Consider the following 12,084-nt stretch of genomic DNA (forward strand, 5'->3'; position numbering starts at 1 on the left):
GCTTACCTTTTTTAACAGCTTCTCATTACACAGTTTTTCACATACTAAAGATACTTCTGAGTTTCCTGGTTCAAGCACTGAATTCGCGGTCATTTTTCCAAGGTTTCTTAGTAACGCTGTAAGAGGCATTTCTTGTAACAAAGCTTTCCATACCTGTTGCATAGGTAGAATGTAAGGAATTAAGGGGAAATTAATAAGTATACTATATCAATTAAGAACAGGGTCTTTAAAGCTTTCTTTTGGGATTCAGAGCACTTTTTTTTTTGGCTGCACCTGCAGCATATGGAAGTTCCTGGGCCAGGGATCGAATCTGAGCCACAGCTGCGACCTATGCCACAACTGCAGCTGTGCTGGTTCCTTAACCTACTGTGCTGGGCCAGGGCGTGAACCCACCCTGCTGCAGAGACAGCACCAGATCCTTAACCTGCCGTGCCACAGCAGGACCTCCTCAGAGCACTTTCTAAATAAACATTTCTGTGAACTGGTCAAAGGCTCATTAAAAAAAATCACTCGCTCTATACCAGAGTAAGAAGGCGATGTTTGTGAAGGAACTGCAGAAAAGAATTTCAGTTATTTTAATTAGTAAGGCAAAATTATCCGACAAACATTTTCGGGAGCAGAACTAACACTTATTGAATGCTAACTACATTTGGGCATTGTGGGAGGTGTTTTACATAAATGTTACAATTTTTTTAAAAAGTATTAATGAATATATAGTTGCCCTACATTTATTCTTTTAAGACATATCGTAAAGTTCCTCCTGCCTAATCACATGCTGTAGCATCATTTATTTACTTCTTCATTTAATTTTTTGTTTTGTTTGTTTAACGTGTGGCCACACGTGTGGCATGCGGAAGTTCCCTGCCACGGCAGCGACCGGCGCCAAGACAGTGCCGACACCAGGTCCTTCACCTGCTAAGCCACAGAGAAGCTCCCACTCACCTCTTTGGACTTGAGGTGATTTGTCAGGAGATGCTCCCGAACCAGCCTGTGCTCTTCTATCAGATGGATGACTTCCAGTTCGTCTCTGGTGCGTTTCACTTTCTCCACAGCCTCCAGGTACTTGAGTAACCTTTCCGTCTCCACGGAGAGGGCTTTTTCTTTGTATGTGTCATGGACCTCTTTCCAGCCCTTGGTGATGTATTTGGTGACAATAGCAAGTCCTTTAACAAAACAAAGACGTGACAAGGCATGTAGGCTTAGCAGGTAAGGACAGGACGTGTCGCTGAGGCTTTTAGGGGAAGGCACCACTAGATGCACAGGAACTGAGACCGAGATACTTTCTGGGAAGACAAACTCATTTAAGCAAAAGGAGGCAACTATTTTTGCCTATTTCATCAAAACCGTTTTCATATGAGATTCTGGAGGGAAAAGGCTGACATCCCAAGTCATTTAATACCGAGTTTTTGTCTTTTTGCCATTTCTTGGGCTGCTCCCGTGGCATACGGAGGTTCCCAGGCTAGGGGTCTAATTGGAGCTACAGCTGCCGGCCCATGCCACAGCCACAGCAACGCCAGATCCGAGCTGCGTCTGCAACCTACAGCACAGCTCACGGCAACGCCAGATCCTTAACCCACGGAGCAAGGCCAGGGATCGAACCTGCAACCTCATGGTTCCTAGTCGGATTCGTTAACCACTGAGCCACGGCGGGAACTCCCTTAATACAGAGTTTTTGCTTGTTTTTTAAGACACTAGCATCATTGGTAGGCAGTGCCTCTCTCAGGTCCACAATCTCAGAACAACTCAGAGACGACAGGTTTCTGTCAGTTAATCGAAAATTCACTTGCACATTGCTCCTGTAAAGTTCTGGCCACGTGTCTAGTTCAAGAATCTGAGCATAAGGCATGACCAGCACTGTCAGTGAAATTTTAAGTGTTAATAAAATAGTATTATATTCCTAAAAAATAAAATAAAAATAGCAACTCAATAGATAAAAAAGATACAATATATTAAAAAAAAAAACAACAACCAGTAAGCACATGAAAAGATGAGCTTTTGTCCAAATACACAAATTCAGATTCAAACAAGGTTTTTTTCTTTCTTTTTTTTTTTTTTTGCTTTTTAGGGCCACACCTGCAGCATATGAAGTTCCCAGGCTAGGGGTCCTATCAGAACTACAGCTACCAGCCTGTGCCATAGCCACAGCCATCAGGGATCCAAGCCGCAACCACAACCTACACCAGAGCTGACGACAATGCTGGATCCTTAACCCACTGAGTGGGGCCAGGGATCAAACCCTCATTCTCACGGAGACTAGTTGGATTCTTAACCCGCTGAGTCACCATGGAAACTCCCAAGACTAAAAAAATTTTCATCTATCATTGGTAAAGATTAAACAACACTGGTAATAACCAGTGTTCAAATGTGGGGAAAAAGTGGCCACTTTCATATGCTCTGTGGATTTAACTATTATAGAAATTATAGAAAGAATTATGCTATGCAAATTTTTTGCACTGTAGTATTTTTGTAATGGTATAAAAAACAGAAGCTACTTAACTGTTATCACCAAGAGACTTGTTAAAGAAATTATAATATATTCATGTAATGATATATATGCATTTTTACTGACCTGAAAAAATATCAGTGATATACTTTTAAATGAAACAAAGAATGTTTATAAAATTTTTAAAAATAAAACATAGCATATATTTAGGAAACACTGAGAGTAATATACACAGTGACTTCTTTTGAAGAGCAGGATAACTTTCCTACATTATTATTTTTTTGTATCACCCAGTTATCTTAAGACAAGCATGCAATTTCTAATGGAAAATAAAAATGTAAATGTATTTGTATATATATAAATATTTACAGTAATTTATTGCTTGAATTTCATTTGAAAAAGTCTATTTCTTTTAAAAAAAGGGGTGAATTAGGAATTACTGAGATTCTATGCATGAAGATATCATTATACAAGATACGTGGGAGGGAACCAGCACTGCCCTTTAACCTGTGTCAGGAACTGTAAGTATTTTAATAACACCGTCACGTATCGTCACAATCATTTTAAGGGTTATTCCCTTTCTACCTTTTCGAATAGATGAACATACAGGGATTCAGAAAGGTTAAGTCACTTGGCGTAAGGACACAAAGTAATAAGTAGAACTGAAATTTGAACCCACCTGAGGGGCAATCTTTTCAAGTTTCACTTCTGGTGTAAAAAAAAAAAAATGTCAGGTTTTGGACATGCTCATTTTGTGAAAGTTCACTTAAAATTATTCCTGCGCAAAAGGTTTGCTTATTTCCCTTCTAAGAGGGACTAAGGAGGCATCGTAAATCCACCTGACTTCTCAAAAGTCTCTGCCCAAAGACACAGGACAACTGCCCCGCGTTCCCCTGGCTCCTGGCTGGCTGCTTGGAGGCAGTTAACATCCTGCATTGTTAGTTCAGCACTAGTTCCAGTACTTTCAGGAACACATGTCCCAGGAAGACGGGGGGAGAAAAACGGCCTGAGCAGCACAGCCTGGCCCCTGCCATCCACTGACCGGCTAGGAGCGCTTTGCTTCGTTCAATCACGTCCGCGCTGCTCTCAGACTCCGCGGTCACCGGGCGAGCCTTCTGGCCAGCACAGGGACACGTGAAGATGCAGAAGAGTGACCTGTGCATCGGTCATTTGCTTCTCAATCATTAATGTCTAGGTGCTTACTTCCAAGTGGGCATCGAACACACATGAATTAGTCAATCAACGGCCTTGGAGAAGGAAAGGCTAGTCCCGAAAGTATCACGCAACTGACGGACACCCAGTGAATGCTGGCTATTGCACGCGTGCAGCCCACACCCCGCAGCAAGACCTTACACTTACCTTCACTGGAAGGCTTGAGGTGCGACAATCTTAAGAGATCTTTGTGAGACCAGCCATTTCTCTGTTTGTATTTTGTAACTGCCAGGGCGAGGGCCATGCCTCCTTTTTCGTTGTACCAGTCGGCCACGGCCTTGCGGAGGGCACGACCCCACATGCCGCAATGCATGCTTTCCTTGAGATCTTTCTTAAACTGGATGAAGGTAAAGAGATGTGTGGGGATGCGACAAACTTCGGGAACAGCTTTGAAGGCGGCTTGCTTGGTGCTGGTGTCGGAGCACTGGGAGCAGATGGCGAGTGCAAAGAGCGTGGGCTCCTGCTTTGCGTTTCTGCCCTCCTGACTAAATGACTTTATTTCCTGTATCACTTCACATCCCCTGCCGTCTTCAATCAGTCGAAGTAAAGCTTCAGCGTTCTGGAGGCCCAGCCTCTGTTCTTGGATATAATACGTCCCACCTTCGGAACCAAAACATAAGAAGCGGTGCAGCCGATTCATGTCAGTGACCTGCCACACGTATCCACCTTCGGAATTGGCGAGCTGCGTCTCGTGCATCGGCTGCATTTGGCTTACTGATTCCTCCATCTTTCTGCCTTTTAGAAACCTATCAAAAAGCAAAATGTGGTTACAGCTAGAGAGGAACAATAAAATTATAAATTATAACAAGGAAAACTATTAATCTATATGTATTGAAATCTGCCATGAAATCTTTTAATTTAAAGACTTTTTTAGTCTTTTTTTTTTTTGGTCTATTTGCCATTTCTTGGGCTGCTTCTGTGGCATATGGAGGTTCCCAGGCTAGGGGTTGAATTACAGCTGCAGCCGCCGGTCCACGCCAGAGCCACAGCAACTAGGGATCCAAGCAGCATCTGCGACCCACACCACAGCTCACGATAATGCCGGATCCTTAACCCACTGAGCAAGGCCAGGGACTGAACCCGCAACCTCACGGTTCCCAGTCGGATTCGTTAACCACTGAGCCACAATGGGAACTCCTAAAAATATTTTTTAAGCTCCGTTAGGTGGTGATATGATACTCAGAAGCAACAACTAAGAAGCTGCATTGTTGGGGTACGGTTTGTTGCTGCAGAGCCTGAGCAGACAGCTAAGCACGGGGTCCAGAGGACCAGACAGAGGAGAATAAGGGGGTGAGGCAGCAGCTGTGGCTGACACTCCCTTTACTCCCTGAATCACCATGCAGACATCCGACTGTGTCCTGGCAGCTGTTCCTTCCCGGCCCCTTCTCTCTTCCCCTTTCCTGGTAGGACTGTCCCTTGGGGGGACCAGGCCTCGCCCCAGCCCCAAAGGACGAATCTTGATTGCTCTGAGCCGGTGGTTCCCAAGTTCTGTGTGCATCGCAATCACCTGAAGTGCTCGTTTGGCTGCAAAACGACGGGTCCTCCTCACCACCTCCAAAGCTGCTTTCTTTTCTGGCCGCACTCTTGGCAAGGCGAAGTTCCCCTAGGACCCGCACACAGCAGTGACTTGAGCGGCTGCAGCAACACCGCCGGAGCCTCAACCCGCCGCGCCATCAGAGAACACCTAAAGCTTCTTCCCCAATTCAGCAGGTCTGGGTGAGGTCGAGCACCTGTACTTATCACAGGTTCCCAGGGAGCACGCTAACTCCCTGCCGTGTGACTGGCACAGGTACTGGGCAAGCGTCCCAATTCCAGCCACTGAGACACGTAAGTTTGCTGGATATGCTTCTGAGGTTGTCTTTACTCTTAAAAAGCGGCTTGGGCTCTTACAAAGGAATGTTCCCCTTTCTGCCCTGAGACGGTCATTGGCACAGGATGCCTGAAGCTGGGTCAACTACCTTGAGCCACGCGCTGGGGGAGCCAGTGTAAGAAGAGACGTTAATTTACGAGGATGGCAGACTCAGGGCGGGGGGAATCTCGGTCGCTGAGATCATCAGGTTACCTGGAATTTCTTAATGTATCGTAAGCGTATCTTTACTGTTTATGCCATTTATGTTTCTCTTACCTGTAGCCGAGAGCATCCTGCTTGACATCCCGTATCCACAGTGCTCATCTACAGCTTATGTCCCCTGTGACTACCCACGGCGCGCCTGCCATCACCTCTGAAGCTGCTACGACTAGCTGTCTCACAACAGTATCCCCTCTTCTCTGCCTACTGGCGTAACCACAATCATCCACTACTTATCAGTCCACCACTGCCCTCACCACAGTATCATGTTTACCCTCAGGTCTCCAGCCTGGACCACAACAGTGCACTGGACTTCTCTTGACGGCAAACGACGACACAATGCAACCAACCATTACTGCATACTATGTGTACACACAGAGCTTTCTGTTCCGCTCAAAAAATTACTTTTCCTGTTCTTTCGGAAATCAGTCTATTTGATGAGGTAGAAACGTACAGACAATACAGAGCAAACGGTTATCAAGTGCTTCAATACAGAAGTACTGTGAATGGGCAAAGGAGGATAAAGAAACGCTGGCTCAGAAAGCCCGGAAGACTGAAAAACTGGTGTCTAAAGTCTGGGGAAAGCATTCCAGGAAGGAGTTTCTGAAATCTTGCTCTGCCTTTAATTTTAGAAAAGGAACTAAGTATACTGACATATATGACATATAGACAGAAATACTAAGTATACTGCAAGGAAACACTGACAGGTAAGGTAGGCGCTTAAAGAGGAACACAGGTGAAGAATTTTGTTGGGAAGATGATACAAGCTTAAGCATGTGTGTTTACTGTGGGGAAGGCTAAAGACAGAATCCTTTGAATATTAACAATTAAAAGCTAAGAAGCGGAGTTCCCGTTGTGGCTTAACACTAACAAACCCAACAAGTATCCATGAAGATGTGGATTCGACATCTGGCCTTGATCAGTGGGTTAAGGATCTGGCATTGCCGAGAGCTGTGGTGTAGGTCGTAGATGCGGCTCGGATCCTGTATTGTGGTGGCTGTGGTGTAGCCCAGCAGCTGCAGCTCTGATTTAATCCCTAGCCTGGGAACTTCCATATGCCTTGGGTACAGCCCTAAAAAGCAAAAAAAAAAAAAAAAAAAAAAAAAAAAAAAAAAGCTACAGAGAAGAGTGCTCTCTAAAGAAAGGAAGGGGCACAGAGATTTAGCGAACAGGGGGAGAGTGAGAACACAAGGAGTGAATGAATGGCTGGTCATTTCAGAAGCTCAGCAGGCAAGTAAAACAAGGCTGCAACTGGCCCAGCACCGCTGAGGAAGGGCAGCTGGGGAGAACACTGCAGGAAGCAGCTGGCCCAGCAGTCAGGAGGGCCTGCAGCAAGGAGACCTCACAGGCAGACGGTGCTTTCCAGAGGCTGAGTCACAGAGAGAAGGTAGGAGAAGGGGAGGGAGCTGGAGGAAGACTCTTTTTACCTTTCCAGATGAGAGAACACTGAGGAGGAAGCTCTGGAGAGTTGAAGACCTCGGAGAAAGGCCTAAGGGAGGGAGTAAGATCCCTGAGAGCAGCTTTAGAGCATTCGGGGTGGGTCTGGCCCTTGAGAGCAAGAGAAAGATGTCACTCACGGGGGGGGGGGGTGGTGAAGGGATGTTCGAGGAGGGAAGAGGAATAAGGAAATTGAGGGGGTTCCCACTGCGGGGAAGTCTGGCGAGTCAGGAGCAATGCCTGCTTGGGTCTCGGAGGGGGAACACGCTGGTGTGGACAGGTGCTTGCGCCAAAGCCTCCTGTTTTGACCATGACTGAGGACAGCGACGTGAACTGTGCTGTAAATATGGGTGTCCACCTTCCAAATCAGGCTCTGATAGAAAGTAGCTGATGCTGGAGCAGGCCCCGGCCTCAGGTGCCTTCAGAGGCAGCGATCACGTGACATGTGTCTCCGGGGACCCACTGACAATTACTGAGTGCAGCACAGGCTGCAACTCCTCCTGCAGCAGCTGATGGCTTTTATTCTTAACCACTTTCCACTACGGCATCTACCTCTGCCTTTCAATCCAAAAACACCGACAGGCTTCTTAAACACTGACACAATTAACTGCAGTTCCGGTAGAAAATATTATTTCAATCTTTACACTGGATGTGACACTGCCAGCCTCTCCTTTAGATTTTACAAAAACACACTCTCTCTGGGGTTACTTCCACCTGGCTATTTCCTGCTTATTAGCTATATTTGTTAGAGGAATACTTTTTTTTTTTTGTCTTTTTGCCTTTTGAGGGCTGCTCCCGCTGCATATGGAGGTTCCCAGGCTAGGGGTCCAATCGGAGCTGTAGCTGCCGGCCTAGGCCAGAGCCACAGCAATGTGGGATCCGAGCCACATCTGCGACCCACACCACAGCTCAGGGCAATGCCGGACCCTTAACCCACTGAGCAAGGCCAGGGATCAAACCTGCAACCTCATGGTTCCTAGTCGGATTCGTTAACCACTGCACCACAACGGGAACTCCTAGAGGAATACTTTTGAAGTGACATTCAATTATCAGATTATATTACCATGTCAGTTTCCCGGCACCAGGGCCCAAGTGGTGAGATTTCAAGGTTCCAATTCAAACCTCAAAATCCCCTCCTCCAAGTTCTTTCCCTTATTATTTTTTGTGAGCATATCCAGCTGACATCATCGGCTCCTTTGAGAACAGGCACCAGGTCTTATTTGTGAGTCCTTCCCCTGGCCCTGAGCCACCACTTTTAAGTAAGTAGTAGTGTATTTATAGTTAAGGATCATGAAGCAAGATTAAAGTTGATTTTCTGAATCATTTATCCAAGAATTATGCATGATTGGCTTTTTTTTCCCCCGTAACACATTTATTTTGAAAATAAGACTCAATGCATGAAATTAAAAATATAATTCAAGCCTTTAGGATAAATTCTGACATCAGCATAAAATAACAAATGTTTTATATGCAGGTAATAGAAATACAATCAAAAATGAAACGTGGAGTTCCCATGAACTTGTATCCCTGGCCTCACTCAGTGGATTAAGGATCCAGTGTTACCACAAGCACTGGTGTAGGTCACAGATGTGTCTTGGATCTGGTGTTGCTGTGGCTGAGGGTAGGCTGGCAGGTGCAGCTCTGACTGGAACCCTAACCTGGGAATGTCCATATACTGCGGGTGTGGCCCTAAAAAGAAAAAAAAAAACAAAGGAAAACATGAAAAAGTTACAAAGTTATGAGCATCGAGTAAAAACGTCACCTGAGAATCGCATTTCTCTGTCAAGTTCTTCATATACATACATGGTATATAAATATATTTTTCTTTTCAATTTTTTTCTGGCTGCACCGACAGCCATGGATCGAATGCAAGCCGAAGCTGCAACCTATGCCACAGTTGCAGCAACACTGGATCCTTAACCCACTCACTGCACCACAGCAGGAACTCCCAGTCTAATTTTTAACATGTAACTTAAAAAACAGAACAGCAGCATGTCCCAAGCTACTCTGTCACTGAGTGGTGATATACAAATTAGCCTTAAAATTGGGTAGGTGATGAGACACAGTGGTATAATAAAGAATATCTGGAGTTCCTGTCGTGGCGCAGTGGTTAACGAATCCGACTAGGAACCATGAGGTTGCGGGTTTGGTCCCTGCCCTTGCTCAGTGGGTTAACGATCCGGCGTTGCTGTGGCTCTGGCGTAGGCCGGTGGCTACAGCTCCGATTGGACCCCTAGCCTGGGAACCTCCATATGCCGCGGGAGCGGCCCAAGAAATAGCAACAACAACAACAACAAAAAAGACAAAAGACAAAAAAAAAAAAAAAAAAGAATATCTGGCCTCTTTTGGAAGCATAGACTGTTAAGTGTAAGACAGGCTACAAGGATGTGTTATTACACAACACAGGGAACACAGCCAATAGTTTGTAATGACTGTAAATGGAGTTAATAACTTAAAAAATTGTACAGAAAAAAAATCTGGTTTTTGTTCATGATCTTCACAGGGCTTCAAAGACCACTCCTGAATTTTTATCAAAAACCCCAAAACACTAATTCAAAAAGATACATGCGCTGCAGTATTCATAGCAGTTATTTACAGTAGCCAGGTATGGAAGGGATCTAAGTGTGAATAAGAAGATGTGTATGTACACACACACACACACACACACACACACACACACACTGGAATACTACTCATCCATAAAAAAGTGAGATTGTGTCATGTGCAGCAACATGGATGGACTTGGAGAGCATTATGCTAAGTGAAGTAAGTTAGATAAAGACACACTTTTTGATACCACTTCCATGTGGAATCTAAAAAAAATACAAACTGTGACCCTCACAAAAAAGCAGCAGACACATGTATACAGAGAACAAACTACTGGTTACCAGTAGGGACAGGGAAAGAGCAGGGGCAATAGAGGGGTAAGATATTAATAAACGGGGGTTTTAGGGGATTATATGGAAGTGTGGGTGTGCAACTTTTGAAAACTGTAAAGCACCATAGAAGGTAAAGAATCTTTCAATAAAAAAAGAGATAAAAAGAAAATCCTGAAATTTCCTTCCTGGGGGGAATGTCTGTTATGCTAATGAGGTGAGTCCTTCTGGGCCTTTGGATAGCTCCTGGATGGGGTCACCAGAAAGACCAATCATTTGATTCGAGGGTTGGAACTCGGGCCAGATCAATGTCTCCGGGGAGGAAGGCCGGAGACTTTGCTCAACCATGTGGTCAATGATTTAATCAACCATGCCTAGTCATGAGGCCCCATCTGCAGACTCTGGACATCAAATTCAGTGGAGATTCCAAGCTAGTGAATGCGGGTGTGTGAAGGGAGGGTGATGGGCCAAGCAGGACCCCACAAACAGAAGGAATCCCCTGTCTGCCCCCATTGGCTGCCATCCCTTATAATAAAACTGTAACCGTACACAGAGTGCTTTTAGTGAATTGAGGTGTTTTATTGAATTACTGACCCTGAGAGGGTTGTAGGACCCTAAATTTGTCGTTGGCCAGGCAGAAGTGTGAGCAGACTGCAACCCAACCAGAAGCTGTTTTCCGAAATAAGGGCAATCCTGCTGGGGATCAGAGATACACACAGACACATACACGTGGAACCTTAATTTCTTCCTTCCCCACCTGCCGCCATCTCCCTTCTTCAAGCTTAAGCTCTACTGTCACTGGTTTAATAGGCTGTTGGGCAGTGAGTGAGGTCAGAGACTGGTCACTAGTTAATGCACTCCTGAATAATCAAGTGTTGTAAATCCAGATTAACAACAACAAAAGAGAGTTAATTCTTTCGGTTGCCTGACCTAGTCAGTGCTCTGAAAGCACAGTCCTTCAAAGAAATCTAATACCGCTGAAGCTGTATTAAATGTCTATAAAGTAAACCTTTGGGGAAGAAATTAAACAGATCACTCTGAAATTATCCACTTCTCTTTTTATGCTTATTTTATACATTGCCCGCTTCTTCTTCCTAATTTTGGATGCGAAATCAGTGAGTACTAGTAATACACAGTATGTAACAGCACTTCTTTCTGCTTTTTATTCATTGAAACTAGAACATCTACAGTATACCAGCACTAATGATACACTACTTCTAAGGAGTCCTATGTTTTTCTTGAATGTACACTTATCTAAATGTCTTTCCAAAGCTTTTTGATCACTTCATCCAAAGAGGTCAAACAAGTTTTCAGTTTATTCTTTTTTTTTTTTTTGTCTTTTTAGGGCCGCACCCACTGCACATGGAAGTTCCCAGGCTGGAGGTCGAATCGGAGCTGCAGCTGCCAGCCTATGCCACAGCCACAGCAACACTGGATCTGAGCTGAGTCTGCAACCTGCAACCACAGCTTGTGGCGACAATGGATCCGTAACCCACTGAGCAAGGCCAGGGATCAAACCTGCATTTCCATGGATACTAGTCAGGTCCATTACCGCTGAGCTACAATAGGAACTCCCAGTTTATTCCTTGTAAATGAAGTCAAAGCTGACTTACATCTATGAGAGAGGGCAAGACAGCTGTAAAAGAAACAATACCACAAAAACTGGGGCCACAAATTCAGATCACTACCACTTAGACTGGTAACAGACATGAGTGGATCAAGTCAAGTGAGACTGCAATAAAAAGCTGTGAGGAACTGTTGCACACAGGACAGCATGGCCCGTTACTGCCAGATCGTCTCGTTTTTTCTCAAACACCCAGAAATCAGGATTTTTATGTGAGCTCTTAGAATTAAATGTTAACAACATAATTAAAGAAATCCCCCCCCCACTTCCTGATTACTTATAAGTTGTGTCAAGGGCTGAATTTTCAGTTTGGTATTTCTACAACATGCACCATAATAAGCCGGTAGCAGATGTTACTTCTGATGTATTTATTTAGCGCCAAAAAACACTTCCAAGTTCACACCAAAATTACAGATTAAAAAAA

The 12,084-nt window shown here is 44.8% G+C and overlaps 1 long non-coding RNA gene across 2 annotated transcripts in view; it reads right to left on the reverse strand.

Annotated features, from left to right (window-relative positions):
• Nucleotides 1-12,084, reverse strand: part of TROVE2 — a 31,044-nt gene that overhangs the window by 17,667 nt on the left and 1,293 nt on the right. Inside the window, exons 1-4 of one of the 2 annotated variants that reach the window (XR_002336172.1) lie at nt 5,163-5,815; nt 3,803-4,401; nt 943-1,163; nt 7-153 (exon numbers count right to left, since the gene is read on the reverse strand). This is a non-coding gene — a long non-coding RNA (TROVE domain family member 2). Of the gene's footprint in view, nt 1-6; nt 154-942; nt 1,164-3,802; nt 4,402-5,162; nt 5,816-12,084 lie in introns of those variants that run through there. The other variant, XR_002336171.1, reaches the window with a different exon arrangement.

Source organism: Sus scrofa, chromosome 10, assembly GCF_000003025.6.
Source record: "Sus scrofa isolate TJ Tabasco breed Duroc chromosome 10, Sscrofa11.1, whole genome shotgun sequence".
Taxonomy (NCBI): Eukaryota; Metazoa; Chordata; class Mammalia; order Artiodactyla; family Suidae; genus Sus; species Sus scrofa.